The 20,495-nt window shown below is 38.6% G+C and overlaps 1 protein-coding gene across 1 annotated transcript in view; it reads left to right on the top strand.

Annotated features, from left to right (window-relative positions):
* Nucleotides 1-20,495, top strand: part of LOC124158176 — a 746,399-nt gene that overhangs the window by 382,940 nt on the left and 342,964 nt on the right. The window contains exon 3 of the mRNA XM_046533363.1: nucleotides 10,662-10,733. The gene's annotated coding sequence lies outside the window, so the exon portion shown is untranslated. The remainder of the gene's footprint in view (nucleotides 1-10,661; nucleotides 10,734-20,495) is intronic.

The raw sequence follows: 20,495 nt of genomic DNA, 5'->3' as shown, positions 1-20,495 counted from the left end.
TATAATTAATGAAGTTCTAATATGATGTCTCCATGTTCCTGGGTTTCACCGCGTGGATTTTCTTTGTGACGACAGTTTCTGTCGTCACAAAGAAAATCCACGCGGTGAAACCCAGGAACATGGAGACATCATCTAGACAACGCCGCGGAAAACTACGCATGAAGTTCTAATAATTTGATAGTATATTTGATACTAAGAGAGTAATAGTGACTCACTTTCCATTGCTGGTTCATTTGTATAAGTGGCTTTAGTTTCACTATTTTAGCTTTATAGTTTTAGCTCGTAATTTGACTCAACGTGGTTTGTTTCAATGATAGCATTGCTTGAATTATTTTTGGCCCGAACAAAAATAAATATTTTATTATTTTTTAGTCAAAATAACACTTTTTAATACATGAATTTCCTCTCACTATTTAATTTTATTGTTCGATAATTATATTTCAAATAAATGATTGAAACAAAGCATATTTTGCGAAAATTCTTTTTATTTGTAGCAATTCAGCAGAAGCATAAATCAATTTATTTATCCGTAGCTCCGAATGTCAAAATTAAAATGCTTATCGAAATGTTTTGTCTCCACTACGATAAATAAAGGCTAATTGGACGGAATACGAGAGAATCGGAAGTGGAGGGATAACGATCTGGGTTTTAATTCGGTCACCCCCTGGCTTTTAAGCCACTACATCATCTTGGGCAATTTATCCACCCGGGGGATTTAGTGCCGTTTTTCTTCACCAATCCCATTCCAGGGATATAGGGAGGGAGGGGGGGAGTGGGTGAGCATTATATGCCCCAATGTCGCACCTTTCGACATGCCCTTCTCTACCTCCTCACGCGGATACTGATCCCCTTTGTCAAATTTCCTCCTATCCCATGTTACTTTTTTACGCCGATATCACACCGCCTTCTTCTCTCGTCAAACCAACCAGCTCGCTTCTCCCCTTCCACCCACCCTATTCCTGATCCTCTCGTCCAAACCACCATCCTTCTCTCAGCCTTTCACTTCCCTTGCAATAACCTGCTTGCACCCCCGCCTCTATCCTCGTCACCACAGGAATCCACGGTGCTCGGGCACAGCGAACGTAGTCGGGACTGTGCGGGGGAAAATAGGATGATTCCTCTTTTCACTGGGATTTATAGCTGGAGTGGTCGTAATTAAGCTGCAGTAATCCGTCGGCTTGAGCCGGGAAAGCTTTAGAGAGGGAGAGAGAAGGGGGAGGAGTTTAGTGGGTAAAAGGGTGGTCGGATGGGTGGGGGGAGGGGAGGTCAGTATTTCAATAGGGATATGGGAGACCCATTTGAATTCAGTGAGAGAGGGTGGAGTAATGTGGTTCTCTTAACTCGCCCAGAGTCCTATGGCGAGAACGAACCGAGGATGAGAGGTGCTGGAGAAATGGTATGTAGGGAGATGAAGGAGAAAGGAAGTTAAAGGAAGGTGGGGTGAAACGAGGTGCTGTCCACGTGGTCGTCGCGGTGGTGAGTCTTACACGAATGGGAGGGGAGGGAAAGAGAGGCGGGGGTCTGCCGTGGCGTTCCACAGAAGGGTGGAAGGGGTGGTTGGTTTGGCTTTCAGAAAGTGTGGATACAGTGGTTGGAGGGAAGGAAGGTCGTCTCTGTCGGTTGATGGAATAGGTGATCTCTTCGGTGAGGGAAATTGAAAGGGGTCGCTGGCCACCAAACAAAAGGAGTGCGGATAATGAGAAGTGGGCGGGTAGGAAGGTGGACGGAGATGGAAAGGAGTGGGAAAAATACAGGGAATGCGGACCGGGTAGAGGAATGAAGAAGGCTGGAAATCAATCTTTTGGAAGAAATGGAAAATTGAAAGTTCAATGAGATGTGTCAGCGCGGAGAGTGAAATTCTTCGGGGTTCGTCGTCCTGGATTGTTTTTCTTGAACAAGATTTTCGTCAAACTTCACCCAAGGAAATCAAATGTTGCATCTTTTAATTCGTAAACAACTTTTCACTCATTAAAAGTAAGCACTACACATATTCGTTAAACTCTCTTAATATAATTCTACATAAATTAATATTCTACGATCATGGCTTCAACGTGGCACGTCATCAAATTAATTTCTTGGAAGCAACTTTTCACTCATTAAAATCACAGCATATTCATTGAATTCACTCAAATGGGATGAAATGTAAAAAACTTTGTAGTTCCACATAAATTTAATACTTTACGGCTTATTATCTATTTGGCACGTCAATATCTGATATATTTGCATCGAACAGGTCTTGTACAAAATGACAACGTGCAACTTCGAAACCTAGGTCGTACAGTATTAAATTTTTGAGAAATTAAAAAGTTTTTTATTTTTCACTATGCTAAGTCCATTCCATGAATTCACGTCCGGGTCAACAAATTATCTTTCAAATATAATTTCCATGCCTTGTAAGCAGCTTTAATGAGTTTTTCCTGAAAATTGCTATATCATGGTGGTATTGCTTGCATTTATGACTTTTGTTGACGTTGATATGTACAATTCAAGTTACAACACATAGAAATACCATTTAAATCTACACTTATTGTATATGTTGGGTTTAGAAGACAAGAGACACATGTGATATTTTTCTAAACAGAGTTAGGTAAAGAAAACAAACAAGATCAACTAGATATTTAGTGGCACATTTGGTTTACACTCGATGTCAGCGCAGAACAGAGACTTACTCGTATCCCTTGGCCTCCAAGTTTTTATGTATTTTTTCGATCAATTTCTAATTAAGTACCTAACTCTGCTTAGAAAGAAAATCACTTGTACCCCTTGTCTTCTCAACTCTCACATAAGGTCTAACATAAAAATCTGAATATCGAATGTACCGATCGACGCCTTAACCCTTAATAACCCATAGCTACTTAAGGGAGAAATCAAATTTCAAGATTTTTCATTCTGAAAAGATGAAAATTTTGCACTCAATCATAATTATTCAGGCAGATAAATATTTCGTCATCAACATTTAAAGCACAAAATAATACGTAGTTTCGATATTTCCTTAATAAAGCTAAAAATTTATACATTTTTGATGTTGCTTTGAAGCAACATTGAGTCATAATGGGCTAACGGCATAAGAGCGTAGAAATCAATTGCATGAGAACCGAGGGAGTAGAGGAATAGGAGGAAGTAATGGCAGCCGTGAGGTGGAGGAGAACACATAGGGAGTGGAAGATATGCACGGAAAGTGATGGAAGAGTGGTTTTGAAACGCTTCGAGGCAAAGGTACCATTCTGGGCTCCCCGGAACGAAAGATGAGTGCGGTTGACGAGTAAGCCGCGGTCGGTTAGCGAACACTATCGGTGAATGTCGGAACCTCTCTCTCCCTCAGAATTTTCGCCCATTTAGTCGAACCACACTCCGCTCCGTACCTCGGACATATGAGTTTGCCCGGTGGCCTAGGGAAGGGGATTCCAGGAATGTGTGATTGTGTGTGTTAGAAGGGGGTGCGGTAGATGGGGAGCCGTGGGTGAGGAGGAGGATGGTCGCAAATGAAATCAGGATTATGTGGTCCGCGGCGTTGTGCTAATCTAGATTTGCCATTGGAGAGTTCTCCCTCCCACACACCAAAGCGGCCTGCATTGCATCGGCCTTGTTTTAATTACGGCTGCGTTAGCATGCGAGCATGTGTCGCAGCCGGCCACGCACACTTCTGCGGTGAACCCTGAAAATTTTTTTCCGTTCCCCTTTGCAAGCCTTACGCTCACTTAAATCCGTCGCAGCCCAACTTGTTTTTACGCGGAACAATGACAATGGTTAAGGGATTTGTGGCGAAAATTTAAAGCTCGCGCAAATGCAAGTGCCTCCGACATTTCTGAGATTATCCATGGGTTGGTTTCGAGAAATTTTCATCGGAATAATTGGAGAGAAAAGATATTTTTCTTGAAAAACAGCAAATAGCCACTTATTTGAGGGTTTTTTCTTCGAAATTATGCCGAAAACAAGTTTTTTTCGTAAAAACATTACGTACTTCCACTCGTAATGTGGTACTTGGGAGAATCAATGGAATGTCAAAAATGTAAATGATAAATTAGCCCGCTTTCCAGTCCATTTACAAGTGCTTCAGGTATTTTTTGAAAATTTTTGGCTCTGAGACTTACCGTTGTGCGCTTCTGCTCGCTGGATACTGAAAACGGAAATGTATCATGAAGACAGCGCACGGCTGAGATTGTTATATTTATTTGACTTTGAAACTGCATTCATTTATGCTGAAAATGCAATTGGTAAGTCTCAGCATGGACCTGATAATACAATGAACTACCACTTACGGATATCCATTCGTGTCGCATCTCTGGGCCGTTGTGTCCCGCCCGAAATACTAGTAATGCAGGGCCCAAACTTATCCTTACGTTCAAAACGAAAATAAAAAAGGAAGAAAAAATGTGTGACAGGAAATCAAATCATGAAGAGAGGAAAAAATGAAGGGGTGAAGAAAATAAGTAAGGGAATGCCCGCCTAAGCTTGGCTTCGCTAACCTCCTAACCCCGTGTGGTGTCCATCCTCCCGTCGACGAAAGTAAAGTAAACCTCCTCGCACCAGCTTCGGCGAGATAAATATTTCTGTCCTCTTTGCCTCAACATCGGCGAACCGGCTCTACGCTCGAAAGGCTCTAGCACGGCGTGGTGCAAGGCTAGCTAGATCTCTATCCTTGAGATTTTAGAGCCCTCTTATCGCGAAATAAAGAAACAAATACCAAGGCAGGTAGGAAAAAGGTAGGATAGAGGCAAATTCAGCTTAAAAGAAAAGAGAATCAAAGGAAGTTCCGGGCTGAGCAATTGATAGAAAGATTTTTCGAATTCGTATTTTTATGACTAGTTACCCATTTTAGACGTACATAAGAAATAATTTTCCCCTTCGATCTGAAAATGCCGGAAAGATCACCGGCAAAACTGTTATCAAAAGCAGAGCAAGACGTGGTGCAACCCGGAATATGGGAAATTAAAATATGTTATTTATATGGAAATATATGCAAACCATGCTCATAACCTCCCAGTGATACACAGTATTGACTCCGCAAAAAATGTTTGTGACAAAATCTGTTTAGGCATGTATTGTTAAATCATTTAGCCTTGCTGTATTTAACTGCTTTTAACGGATAACAGTAAAAAAATCTATTCGATAAACTTCAATTAACCAGAGGAGATAAACCAAGGTGGGTAGAGGGAAGATTGGATTCCAATCTTGCGTAACTTATCTAGAAATGGGATTGGCGTAAGACAAAGTTGTTACTTTTTAAGAGGAAACGTTTTTTCTTTTCAAGCTGTCGCATTTTCATCACTTGTTATTTTGAGACATACGCAATCATTCCTTAAGTTTTTAGGATATTTACGCTATACATTTACCAGCATTGTTCTCTATCTAAAATCTAACAATTTTATACCTGGGAAAACATTCAGATAGTTTTTTAATATGGAGTTAATTCTTAATTTTAAAATCTTTTATTTGAGGAAATGTTCTCGCTTTCTTTAGAAAAAACCTGTTGTGAATCAAATAAACGTTACTTGGCATATATTGACTAATTGTGACCCAAGTCGATAGATAAAATACCCTTCCAATCTCATTTTAGACCGGGTGTCAATTCTAAAACAGGTTTTAGAATACTTTCGATTGTTAATATGGCTCCTTATTGTTACAGCGGTCTTCCTTGCTAATTACTAATTTCAGAATATATTTGAACTTATATCAGCTAATGACTGTGCTAATCCGAGTTAACCCGTTTAAAATTGTTTTAAAAAACAGGCGATTTTGTAAAACTTTGAACCACATAATTACGACGCGATAAATTGCTATGAAATTTTTTTTTGTTCACCGGATACACATCACGTATCATTCTTGAACGGCTTCATGTGGAAATGATGAGCATGGATGCTATTTTGTTTTTCCACATAAAACGTTTTAAAATTGCATTTTAAGAGAATCATCAACGCTATAAACGTAAGTATTCATCGGAAGCTGACAAATTTTGTAAACTGTGCAAGAAGATAGAGCACTGTTTCGAAACTGGTCGCGTCTGAATAAATTAGTGTGTAACCCCCATGGATCTCCCATTTTCCTGATTTATTTTAGTGCCTTTTGCAATGACAAATTGAAGACTATAGGTGATAGGCCATCTCCTTGTCTCACACAAGTCTTTACTTCAAAGCTTCTGGAGTATTTATCTCCAAATTTTCGCGTACATTTATAATTTTTGTAACTTGCTAACTCAATCAATTTCCTAGGAATTCCAAAGCTTTCCATTTTTCCCAACACTTTTTCCCGGTTTAAGCTATCATATGCTTTGCTAAAATCGACCAATAAGCCAAAGAAGTGTTAATAAATTCCCAGTATTTTGAAACGGCCTGAATATCCGGCCTATATCCGGCCTGAATATCCGGCCTATAAATATCTGGTCAGTAGTAGATATGCCTTTTATGAATCCTGCGAGGTGCTCTTTGACAATCTAATTGAGTGACTACAATGTTTTATTCTATCTTGATAGGTATAAAATATGTTATTTATGCGGAAAATTATGTATCCATGCTCATTATCTCTCAGTGGCATAGGCGTTAAAATGTGGACTAGAGTAGGAGGAATGAATGGAGGGGGAAGACTCAAAGCCTACACGGTGACCTTCCCTTCTCCCACAATGCAACTTACCTCCTCCTCTTAGCAGTTTGCCTCGCTATCACCTCACTCTGGTGCCTCCCGAAAATCGGCCTGCGGAGCGTGAGAAACTAATATTCGCCGCTTCAACCCGGGAGTCGAGTGGGGCGGATGGGGTTAGAGTAGTTGTGACCTCGGCGGGAGGGAAAAGGACCGCCTCGGGCGAAGTAAAGGTTGAGTCGGAGCTTTCGCGCTGCGAGGCGTAGAAGAAGGGGAAGGGAGCTGAGTAGTTGTGGTCGATTAAAATTTTCGCGGTCTTGGACACCGCAGAAAACCCTACGGTGGGGGGCAGCATGACCCTTTCGTGGCCTTTTATCTCTCCCTTCCTCCTCGTAGTAGTAAGGCTTCCTTGCTGCACAGCACCGGTTCCCCTCTCGTCTAGTCCCCATTTTCATCCTACACGTAAAACCCTTGGAGCGGAATTTGACCAGGAATGAAAAGGAGGATAGCGTTAAGGAACAGACGCCGATAATACTGGCGCGGTGACAGTGAGGCCATCTCTAGAATAGTCAGAGCCATTCTATAATTCAGTTGACTCATTTTGTAATCAATAAAACCTCGAGCTTGTATTCATCAATACTGAATTAAAATATATGAATACTTTTATCGCTCCAATTGAAAATATTAAAGCAGATAAAATTTAGCAATAAAATTCTGCATACAATAATGCTTATTCCACGCAATATTACAATTTTTAGGAACATATTGTCGGAACCCACCAAGGATTTATATAGTCTAAAATCCTATAAATAGAACATACGATTTTAACGAACATTGACGTTAGGAACATGTAATTATGAAAATAGGTACCCCATTGCTATTAAGTCTCCGTTTTGAGGTTACTGATTTGTTTTACATTTGAAATGTTTTGGTTGTGTGGCTACATACTTAAGAAAAAGTATATTAATATACCGTGGTTCGGATAATTCACAGCAATGTATAACTTCGAACTTCTTCAAAATTATAATGAATACACTCCGTGAATGAAATATGTCAGTTGAATCCCTTGTATATTGCAAAAATTCTTTTGGAAAAACATTTTGGCATAGTTCTGTGGCTTACTTCCTCGTTTTTGTGACGTAATATATGACAGCATGACCAATGTAAAGCCACTTTAGGGTAATAATTTATATTTTAAAGTGGATTTATTTTCTAATATAAATCCCCAAGGACTTCTTTCCCACCTTAATGCGAGAAAATGGGTAATTTAGTGTAAGTAATAGGAAATCGAGGTTTAATCATACTGCATAGCCTTGGATGCAATGCATCACTGTTAACGGAGGCGAAAATCAAGGGTGCAGTTATATTAAAGACTAGTGATTAATCGATGTCTTACCAGACTTAGCCTATCTAGATACTATCGCTGTAAATTGAAACCGCAGCTCAAAAGATCTTCAGATATTGAGTGTTCTTAGTCAATGGACACATGAGAAAGACTAGCTCTAAGGCGTCCTATACCCTTACACCTCGATGAAGTTAATGATGAATGATGCCTGCAGCACCATTAAAGGGTTATCCCTTTACCCAAACTGTTTCGCCAGCATTTTGAACCCCTAATGCCGTCAGGATTTGAGAAATGAGTTGCTAAATAACCTTGAATGAACAAAATATTTGGCCGCAAATGATTAAGGCACGGTGATGAGGCCTTCTTGTTAGGAAACATTTGGAAAACGAAGATTTACGCTCGGTAGCGGTGATGAACCGACATAATTCAAAGCATTAATGAGTTTAGATAATTACTATTAAATCAGGAGACTGATCAATTTTTTCACCCATTGAAATGAATGATTTTTAATAATACGCGAACGTTGCTCACGTTTTAGCAGGACGTTCTAATGTATAAATTACCTTGTTAACTTTTTCGAATTTAAATAAAATAGTATTTCATTTTACTCTCCATTTTTAAGAGTAGTTTAGTTAAGTATAGTTAAAAGAAGCTGAACTCCGCACTTTCTATATTTTTTGTAGTTTTCGATTACATTTCTAATGTATATTTTAATACAGAAATGATAACATACTTTCATTAAATCCGGTGAAAAACTTTTTGATAGCTTTAAGACATTGAAAATAAAGTCTGCGAGTACATTAACCGTCTCCCCTTAAAAATATTTGCACATTTGTTATTTGACTTTTAATTGATATTTAATCATAGCTTTGGAAAGTAAAATTGTAGACGCATTACCACAGTACCACAAGATGAATAAATAGGCAATTTAAGGATATCATGACACTTTGTGTCTTTGATATCAACTGTTTTTCTACTTTATAATTCTTTAATAATATTTAAATGAGTTTCCAGCTATAATTTTTTTTTCTAATGTTTTTTTTAATTTTAAAGTTTTCTTTCTGATTATTTAGCATCCAATCAATCTCAAAATGCTTAGGATTATTTTTATCTATTGACAAAATATGTTCAAAGTGCAATAAAATTATGTCCCAGATCTGACACGTCGTTGCACTTATAAAGGTGATCAATATAAAGGTAAAAAATGGGAATAAATATCACGACTCATATATTACGGATTTGTTTCTTAATGTAAGTGCCATCGAAATACTTCATTTACAATCGTAAGAAAATTTCCCTCTTTATTGCAAGCGTAAAATTTGGGTAAGTAAATATATAAAAGTCCTTAATATTATCGCTACCGGTGAAATTTCAATATAATTATTTCGTATGCCATGAAAAAATCTACATTGCTCCGTAATGTCTAAGAGCTTTATGCCTTATTATGTCTTTATTGATAACACACTAGCTTTTTTTCGTTTGAATTCCCCCCTCATGGGTACATAAAACTTCATTTAAATGGAACGAAAGGTCTGTGAGTTACTTGCATCCGAGAAACGGCCTAATTTGTTTCCGCATCTTCGCCAAAGCGTGACAAATTTCAGGTTACAATAAATTTGGTCCCGTAGGCAATGCCATGGCAAGACATTCCTTGCCATTGCAGCCAAGATTGCCTCCAATGCGTAGTGGCCAGCATCAAGAGCACTATTTTTAGGATCTGATGCTCCCCCGATGTGGAGGCCGTGAAGAAATATTCGACCGCGGGTGAAAAGGGGAAGGAAGGACGATGGATGGAATAGCTGCGGGGAGCCAGGGAATAACACAATAACAGCGACCACCCCCTAAGTGGGTAAGGAAGGAAAGGTTAGCGGGGTCGATTTATCGCTGATAATAAATTCGACGGAGAAGTAATACAGCGACGTCCAATATTGCTGGATGGCATGGGGCGCAAGAGCACATGAGATAAATGCTGCTGGAAGAATATTAGGGCAGAGTACGGTATCGGAAAGGCATGAGTGGCTTCTGAGACCCTCTTTGCTTGCCAAATAGAAGAGAGCCGGTGACGACGTGGTCCGAAGGGCTAAGGAATTTGCTGCCCTTTGGGAATTATTAAGTTTTCTATCAGCTAAAAAAAGAAAAAAATATTGTGCGAGACCCTATACTGCTGGAAAAAATTGTTATGAGTGCTTAAATGTAAGACCAACTGAGAAACTCTTTGATTGAACATTGCGTGAACAAATTTAAAAAACCCCGAAGATGCTAAGAGATACAAAATTTCATCTACATTATATGATTAACGTGATCGACAATTTATTGGCAGCAAAAAACATGTGATTTTGATTCATCAAACTTATTGTGGCAAACATTAAGTACCTCTGCCTTTGCGTTCGTTTTTCATTGCCCAATGCCCATTAAAAAATGATGCCAAATGGGCTCTGCCTATTCCATTTCATCTAAAAGCCTCTATTATAAGCTTATAAATTAAATATTTAAAAAATATTTTTTGATGCAGAAGGAAAATATTAGATTTATATTTTTAATAGTTGTAAAACTGCATTAGTGAAGGTCTTTGGTACTTGGTTGTGACAAAAAATGCTTTAATAGACTTTCTCATAGAAATAGCAATTATCCATTCACATACAGATTAATTTATGAACAAAGTATTAACCTCCAAATTTAAATATTATAAAATGAGTTTTTAATACACATCAAACATGACTAATTTTTTATTTCTTGTTTTCAGGATTGCCTGTTGAAGGGATACTCGAGCACAAAATGGTGTGGGGGCCTCAGCCATTCACAATCATGAGAAAAGGTGAGCTCCATGTATATTTTAGCTCTTGTACCCAAGATACGTTAGTTCAAACAATCTTTTAAACATGTTGACTACCTTAATTTACGAGTATTATAAGAGAGGAGTTCGATGATTAATGCAACAGATTTTTTTCTCGGCCAAGTTTGGTTTAAAAAAAACAGAATTCCTTTTGGCACGTTTTCAAACACTCCAGCTTCATCTTGTAAAGTTGCATTGAATTCTGATAAGTGACCGGGGTATATGGAGCTGTTAAAATGGCATCGGTTACCGAGGTGCGTTCCATACAACGGGCAGTGATTGAGTTTCTTTCGGCGGAAAACCAGAGTATCTAACATATTCATAGGCGCATGCAGTATGTCTAAAGTGATCTATCTGGCAGTGAAAGAAAGCGTGGTGAGGCGTTGGGAAATGCGTGTTTCATCATCGTCACTACGGGAGTGATGAAGAAGCTATTGTTGCAGTACAACGTTAGCTCCTCCCATTGGAATGGTACCGTGTAGGGATCCAGGCACTCCAAATAAGGTGGCGTCAAACCCCATTGTTGAATGGAGATTACGCTGAAAAATAACGTTTCGCAGCTATAAGATTAGGGAATAACGTAGTGTTGGTGGTTGTTTTTGGGAATTGCTGCGTTGTTAACATTTCCTCACTCAACGTTTCACTCCTCCTACTGGGAGCGTTATCAAGAGAATGGGAAGGAAACCGTTCTCATCCCGAGCTTACATAATTTTCGTTTACCCATTGTTGACCCGATTTTGAATTTACATAGCCGTTACAAAATACTTACATAGGCGATAGCCGTTGGTCATTATATTGGGCCAGGAACCCTCTCCATACTTTTTTACATTTAAAAGAAGCTGTGAAAATCTTAATAAGAAAATTAACGTAGTGTATATGAACGCTGAATAAAACAACCTCTGTTTCAGAAAAAAAAGCTGTTGCAATACTCAATGCACTACCCTCGTATATTCTCTTTAAGTTTCCCTGGATATATTTTTATTTCGTCTGTAATTAAGATGAATTAATGAAGATAATTAAGATTAAGAAGACTTTAGTATGAGCTTTTGATTTACTGCAAGTTCTCCGATGGCCATGATCGTTTTTGACGAGGAATATGACAAACCGTGCAAGTTACTATTATTCAACTTGGATTTTCTGGTACAACTTTTATTTTCTTTAACCCTTCCGTGACACTGCGGGATAATTCAGTTACCCCAAATTATTTTTTTATTTCCACACCTCCGAAAACAGCAGTATTCGGCCTTTACATCGAGGATTTTGTTAACATTTTAACAATCAAACAGGCACAAACATCAATGCCCTGTATGAGGGCAATTTACCCAGGCGGGACTCGAACCCGCGACCTTTGGTTTGGCAGGCGAGGACCTTAGCCCGCCGCCACCTAGGCCGGCGTTAATTAATTAATTGTGCTAATTTTGTGTGTATATTTCTTAATTTTTTTTGTCCCTTTGATATTTTTTGCATTTGAGCTCAACCACTTTGTCGTTATTTAGGCGTCGAATGGTTTTTTTAACGTTTAAATTATTAAAAAAAATATAATTTTTTTTGGTGGGGTAACTGAGTTACTCCGCACAGCTGTTGGGGGGGCAGAAAAAATACTTGTTTTTTATATCAGTGCAGGGATAAAAGTTGAAAGTTATAAATTTTATTATATTTTAACTTCAATAACACCAATATTCTACATGATGAAACCTTTTGTACTTGAATTTTCATAGCATGTTAGCCAATATACAATTCAATAACAATATATGAAAGATTTTTGCCATTTCACAAAAATATCAATTCAAAAACCTAAATGTAGCCTATATAAATGATAAAAAAACAAGATATTATCTAATTAAAAAAGAGCCATGGTGTTGAATGGCAGGAAAGACTAAAATGCAACGTATAATTTAGAAATTAAAAATGGGGTACCTGAGATATCCCACACAGTCGTTCACGTAAGTTTTCTAGGCACAATCGCGGAAGGGTTAGAGAAATTTCGTCTGTAATTGAGATGCGCACGACTATAGCATGTGCTATTGATTCACTGCAGGTTCTCCGATAGCCATAATCGTTTTTGGTGAAGAATATGACTAGCGTGCAAGTTGCTATTACTTAACTTGGGTTTTCTTATACAATTTTCCGTTATTTATAGCCATAGTTCTTGTTCTTCCAGCAACGACATATTGATTCCATAATATCTCTCTCATTCAACTCCATTCAGTGTTTCTCAATTTTTTATTGCAATTATCGAGCGTAAACATATCAATTATTCTATATAAAAATTGGGTTCTCCGTTGACCCCAGTATTTATTATAGGTATTTAGTAGTGTATTGTACATAAAGTCATTTTAATTTTAATATATTAACCATTATTTCATCTTCAAATGCAATCGATTTTACATTTGTATACTGAACGATCAAGTTATGATTGTAACGGACTTTTATCAAACTACAAAAAATTTAAATCAAGAAAGATTTTGTCTTATTACTGTTGTTAATTCATATAGAGATTGATTGGCGAACGAATATTAATTTCAGAATCATAAGATTATACAATTAATTTTTACAACACATTGATCATGGCTTATTATTTATTATTCGTTTTCATGTTTTGCTGTTGCATAAACATATTAATATTTCCATCTTTGACTATATGATGCTGAATTTTAATAATGTACAGCTTTATATTTAATGTGATTTCCTACGAAAAAGCAACCGTAAATATTTCAAAACTACAGCAAATAATTCCAGTCCTTCGATTTATTTAATAAAACAGAATAAAAACTCAAATTTAAATATAACTCCGTAACCAAGAGGAGAAGTATGCCTCGAATGGCGAGCAGGAGCGTGCCCACCCATAGTTAGAGCGAGAGAGAGAGAAAAGAGGAATAGAGATTTTATTTTCCGACTCCGGGTGCGTGGCTTTGGGACGACACCCCTCAGTGGACCGGCGAGTCCCGAGCGCGTTTACCTCAAACCCCCCTTATCCCTTCCTCCTCCCCTCTCCCTGTGTATCTCTCTTGTATCTCTTGCGTCCTTGCGCGCCCAGACGAGGGTAGCATCTCGTTAAAAAAATGTACACGTGGATAAAATAAAAGTGAGTGGTAAAAATCGAGTGTGGGGAGAGAGGAAAAAAGACAAAGTGAGTTGACCCCACGAGCGGTGCTGCGCAACAACGTCGGCTTGCATTTTTATTTAAAGAGGAAAGAGTCCTACATCTCTCTCTCTCCCCCCTTCTTTCTGTCGCTCGCTCGGACCTCGTGGCTTTATTTTTGGGAAGAGCGGCTCGACTTCCAAAGAGAGGTGTAGGTATGGATGCGGGCCGAGTTTCTTTTATTATAATTTTTCGGTTCGGACGGAAGGAATACATCAGTTTCGACGTCACGGGCACAGCGGGACCGTGAATGGGGCTACGCGCTATGGGTTTGAACAAGCGAGGGGAACACACGTCGTATTCAATCCTAACTATGAGAGAAATTGGGACAAGAGCTGTAGTGTAGATTTGGACGAAGTTACGAGCAAATAAGATCTGACGTTTAAGCCCCGTTCACAACAGATTAACTTGCAGTAATTTGAATTAATGGCAACAGGCCTAGAAGCAAAATGTGCCAGCCATATAAGTTGAGACTGTGTATCTATCGTGAAGATAACTTCGAATAGTTCATTTGGGTGTCCATAGTTATCATCAGTCTCCTTGCTTTTGGTACTTCTATAAGATCTTAATGCTTTTTTCGGACGCAATGAATAGGTACATCAGTTTAGATGTCACGGGAACATCGGTAACTGCATGCAATGATTATGGACAAGCGAGATGAACGCCCATTATATTCAATCCGTGCTATAAGAGAAATTGGCACGGGAGCTGTTATGTAGGGTTGGATGAAATCAGGAATAAATGATCGAACATAGGTCGAAGATACAACAGTCGGGGTTCACATATCTCTATTCCACTATATAGGGCCTCCTTGCCGGCAGTTCTTTAAGCTGCTCTCACATTGGTTCACTTGAGTAAGCAAAGCAGTTGTCTTGGAAAACATGAAGAATGGAAACTATTGTCTGCCCCACGGCAACCGAAAATGTAGCAATGAGAAACGTTTAATATAATGAAAGTGTTTAAATATATCGGTTTGGAATGCAAATTGGATTAAGATAAATGCCCCAAATGTTATATCCAAGCGCTGCATATGGTAATGGAAATAAAAACCCGGCAAAAACACCATTTATGCGGATATACAGGTATGATATTTGCTCTGGTCATGTAAACGAAAGTTTCTATGCATTTTAGTTATTTTGTGCAAATAATGGTAGCTGATCTCCAAATGTATTATCATGTTAAGGAGTATATTAAGTATCAATATTTTGGGCGATAAACAATGAAAATCCACATATCTCACAGACTTTCTATGTTCGCCCGCTTTTATCAATAGTGAATTTCTTCATGAGAAGAAATAGTAATAACCAGATAAGATTGAAATTAGTAGTTTTCATTTAAAATAGATTAGGAAAACTTTTCATTTCCAGTGTCTAAATTCCGTGAAGTCTCCCTGCCAACCACTTAGTTCGATAAGATACTCTGCAATACCCCTGAGATTCAGAGTATTTTTAGATCGACATTTTCTGTATCATGCGGTGCAATAGCCAGGCATTAACGTATCATCCGTTGCCTTGCTGATAAAGCCATAACTGAACTTGGATTTTGATTGAAAGGCTAAAAACCTCGCAATCATCTAAGAATTGCAGTGTTGATACCCTGGTATCTTGCACGGTGAGTCTTTATGTAGGTCTGCATAAACACTATTGAAGAAGTATCAGTTTAACCGCTTCGACAGTGTGCTTTCTAACGAAATATACCGGAGAAGAACGATCGGATGCTGCATCCGAGTCATGACTAGACTATACACTTTCGTACCGTACATTTTACGAGCTAAGTAGTATCTCAAATAGTTCCGTTGGGGTTTTTAGGATTGTAGTACCTATTTTAAAAAAAGGCAGAAGGGTTTGGGTTCGCTTGTGTGACTTAAAAGAGTGAGAGGGCTCAGAACGACCTCGTCTTGGACCCGCGCGAGCGTTACTCTTTTTTTTATTGCGCCGTGAATTTAGAGTCTCCGCGTGGGATTGGAGTTGGGCAGGTTTTACGTCGGGAAACAAGGAGGACGCTAGGTAGGGAGGTTGTCTCTGCCTGGAGGACTTTTGCGCGTTCAGGCTCCACGGTGGGGCAGAATATCAAAAGGCTGGGTAAGAAATCAGATGCTCCAGCAGTGATTTTGGGTGTACGTATGGATAGTCGGGTTTTAAATGCAATCTATAACACGGATGGATGAGGAAATTTAGATAAACTTGTTAAATATCTATTTCTGAATCATTCGCACTATGCATCCTGCGTTAGAGGCAGTAAAATTGAATGCTACACGCTAGAGAGAAAGATTAATTCAGCAATAATATTGATTTGTTTCATAAAATAAAATTTATGTTTTCGGTCAAATTTGATTCGAAAAAATCACTTTCAACCTTAATTGTAGGTGCCTGAAATATGCATAAATTATAAAATTTTAAAATTTGACTGGTAGAGGTGATTTTTTTTTTCAAAATTTTAATATTTGACTAAAATTAATATTTGAATTACAGAATATCTATAAGTTCTCCAGAGTGGTACCGTGGAATTCTTGCTGAAAAGGCGGGTCGCACGTGAAGATAGTGCGAAGGGTTGAGTAGGCATTTCGGGCTGGATTTGGAAGGAGCGAAGGAGACGAATGGCCTGAGTTGGGTGGTTTGATGGATGAGCGGGAAATGAGGTATTTTAAAACGAGAAGTGAGGGGTAAAATATGTACATCTTCTCTTGACTCGCATAAATATGGATGCGTTTGAAGAAGAAGTTCGCGGGGATATGACAGCGCTCCTGTGCGATTCTTTTCCTCCTTCCCGCAGGCGAAAAGGGTTATCATCTTTGTGTCTCCGAGAAAATATAAACCTCTTCTACGCGAGTTGAGTTGCCTTATGGGGGTTTCATGGCATGTGTGAAGAGGGTTATCCCCTCGTTTTATGACTTGTTTACTCGTAAGTGGAGGGGATGAATTTCTTATGAAAATGCAATATTTTTCACCTTTCTTCTATGTGTGAAACTTATAGGAGATATTTTATTTTGTTCATTGCTGTTATTTGGTAAACGTGAACTTAAACAGATGGAATTTCACCAATGGTCATTTAAATTTGCTTTCATTCTCACATCGCTATGGCTTGAATCAGAACTCTCCATGCGCTATAAATGAAGGTTATTCTCAATTTTGATTTCCTTTAACCAGAAAATGCTTATTTATATGTTTCTATGCTCCTTGCTACGGCAGAATTTTTACTTATTTTGGGGCCGGTAGAAGTTATTTCAAAAATTTATTTTATAAATATGTGAGAAGTGCATTATGTCGTTCTGTAGTTCTACCCTTTTTATATCCACCCTTTTATTCAGACCTTGAGTTCTACTTGGTATCTTCTCAAGCCTCCTACATAGAAGGGTTTCATTGTGGTTGGTGCTGGCGTACCGCGCTTGGTAACGCTTCGGCAATTTCATTTTGCTAACATGGTACAGACACGTAGACCCTTGAAAGCTGTTCAGATTTGACCGAATAATCTCCTTGGGTGGAATGATGTTAAGCCCTATTTGTGAAGTTCTATCTTAAAAGCCTAGATCAACACCAAGCACAAAAGTCACGTTCCAAACCTGCCTTAGTTTCTCCGTGGTAGTGTGAGAGACTCCTGAAGTATTACTGCTTGCTGCAAAACATTGGGAAAAGTTCATAATCAATTGTATTTTGCAGTTGATAATAGAAAGTATCATATATAAAATTTTTTATGTTTTGAAGTAGATTCGATCCCCTTTTCCATGCATAATTTGTGTTTCCATATAGATCATATCAAGTCTTCTTGATGGATTATGATGTATTTTTTATTTATTACTTCAGAAAGTGAAAGTTCTTGACCATATTTATACTCGCTATGTCTTTACGGAAGCCGGAAATTTTCATAATTTTGAAGAAAAAATAATCTTCAAATTCCTGTATTATCGTTTCCAAATTTTATGGAAAAATCTCCTGGAAATCGGTTATTTTTATGCCCTTGTGAAAAGTACGGGATTGATTTCAGTAGTGACATTGTAACTCACTCAGTTTCATTAAGAATGGTGTTAATGAAATATTTCTTATTGCTTCAGTAATTATAACGTCGTATTCAGCACTTAAACACTTTTATATTTTTATCATTATGTATGGTCCATGAAAACGTATTTTTATCCATTGATCGAGCACTGGTTTCAAAATGTTTTCTCTTTTCTAACTGCGTGGCCATAGATATTTTTTTTAGGTTTTCCATGGAAAAGATTTACGGTGCTGCTCGTTACCATTGCCTACCTTTAACAAATAATTGATACTTACTATCGCTAGTTGTGACTGATATTGTATATTGATCGTCGTATGTTTAACGTGAAAACCATTTCTAAAAAACGAACCGCATAAGTGGAAAATTACCTATAGCTACAGTAATGACCCATATATCTCTTATTATTCATTCATTCGTTCCCAAATGATTCCAATTTGCGTAGGTGTGACACACATTTGTATTCACTCCCGGGACCTCCGCCAAGCGTTTCTCCGGAAAGTTGGACATGAAAAGTCTCTCATTATGCATGCACTGGAAGTAGCAAATTACCGCATGCTTCGATGCAGTTTCTGAACTAATAATGCGGGCCCGCTCATTTAAAGCAGTGCACTTCGGAATTATTCACGGCACACTAGACACGGATTTCGCCAGAGCCGCAGGGGGGTTAGAGTATAGGGGGGAAAGGGTCAGAGGTATGAGAGGCATGGGTCAAAATTGGCATTCTCGCAGTGCTTAAAAATGGCTTCCCTTCTCCCCTAACAGCCCTTCCCTCGGAGAGAGCCCGCGAATTAATATCGCCGCCAATGCAGCCGCGCGAACCGCGCATACCAGCCTTGCTCATCCACTGCTATACAACGGCGGTGGTCGCGTTGCATAGTGGTCCAGTCTCCTCTTTCTGATCTCTTCTCTCCCTATCTCTCTCTCTCCAGTCCTTTTTGGCGGCAAGTCTGCCGTGGCTGTCACCTCTTCCCTGGGAATTTCATTCCAAATTCCTGCTATTCCAAAAACCATCATCCACCTTCGTTCCTTGCTCCACCCCATGTGCTCTATTTCAACAATATACCAAATATTCAGCATCCCTCGTATCACTACGTGTTATATAGATCTTTCCCTCCTGGAGATTGTGAGGTTGCTGATTTATCTTTCACGGCCCATTTCGGCCGATAGCAGAGGTGCCTTTGGTCGAAAGACGTTAACGTGTGAGCTCAATCGCGCAGTAGTAAAGTGTACACATTTTGTGGATAAAAATGAAGGGGTTCAATGATCACCTCGATGTTTTAATTGTGAATGGTCCTTGAAAAGGCCAATACATATAAGTTAGCATTCAATTTTATCCCCGTACACAGTTTAGGGGGCAATGACCTAGCATTATTTACATACAGTTAAAACTGACCTCAACCCTTAATGATGAATTTAAACTACTAAGGCTTAGTTCTAATATGGAAACAGTGAAGTAGTTTCACTAGTAAAACCTTAGAGAAAGGAATGCTCCATACCTACTTAATAGTAACTTGTATTTAAGTACATGCTCTAAAATAAAAATTGATTGAAAAGTTTTTTATACCACTCCATCATCACACAGTTTTGGAATTTTTATAGCGGCATGAAGATAACTGAGCCATTTACAGAGACTAAAATGTATGCTTTGTGTTAGATATACCCAATGATGCAGTTTAGACATAGAAATTACGGTCACCGAATGTATTTCCATAGCGTAGAGTTAAAGTCTTGAAATGGAGCTTCTCGTAACAACTTCTATTATAAGAAATAAATTTTAGATTACTTTTTCATTAGGTCCTGGTGAGCAGGGTAAAGGCCATCGGACAAGCAGCCTCGAAATGACTCACAATCCCACCATACAAAGTAGCCTCGGATTTACGCGAGTACCAACACTTTATAGGGCGATATTACAATGCCTAAACTTTGGGTTAGAAACCAAAGTTGTTGCTATACCGTGGTATTGAATGCATAGCCCTATTCAATTTCATATGCTCTTTCCCCAGCAAAAGAGATGCTCAAATAAGTAATTCATAGCTTTACAACCGTATCGATCTTATATGGGGGTTAATATAAGATTCTTTGGAAAAAAAGAGCTCTCTCTGAGGTCATATACGTCAGGGACATAAAACCAACGAGAAGCGGAAGACGGTAGAAAGCGGGGAGAATAATAAAAACCTCGGGAGCACGGTCATAAAAGCGTAAACAGGCGGCAAGGATACCAGCCATCCCAAGTTATAATGGCTCTGATATTAATTTCACTCAAAAAGTGGCACCTGGGTAGTATAGAAACGAGAATATTAATAAGCAAAAAAGTGCTTTTCCCCTAATTACACCATGTAATTATTTCACGAGTACCGCATTATGTGCCATAAACGGCTTCAATGTTTTTGAATAGAGAAGCTGTGTTTTCCGTGAAAAGCTCTCAAATTGGGCTCGCTTTGGTAAAAAAAATTCGCATTATCATCACAAATAAAAAAACACAAGCATGTCTTCGACAAAACGCTGTGTGAAATGGGAAACTAGGGCTGAGTCTGGTCATACTCAGAGGACAGAGAAGCACGCTGCTGGGATAAATCGAGCTAATTATGGACACGAGTAATTGCACTTTG

Source organism: Ischnura elegans, chromosome 4 (genome assembly GCF_921293095.1).
Source record: "Ischnura elegans chromosome 4, ioIscEleg1.1, whole genome shotgun sequence".
NCBI classification, from domain to species: Eukaryota; Metazoa; Arthropoda; class Insecta; order Odonata; family Coenagrionidae; genus Ischnura; species Ischnura elegans.
The sequence above is the reverse complement of the archived record's forward strand: the minus strand, read 5'-3'. Positions and strand labels throughout refer to the sequence as shown.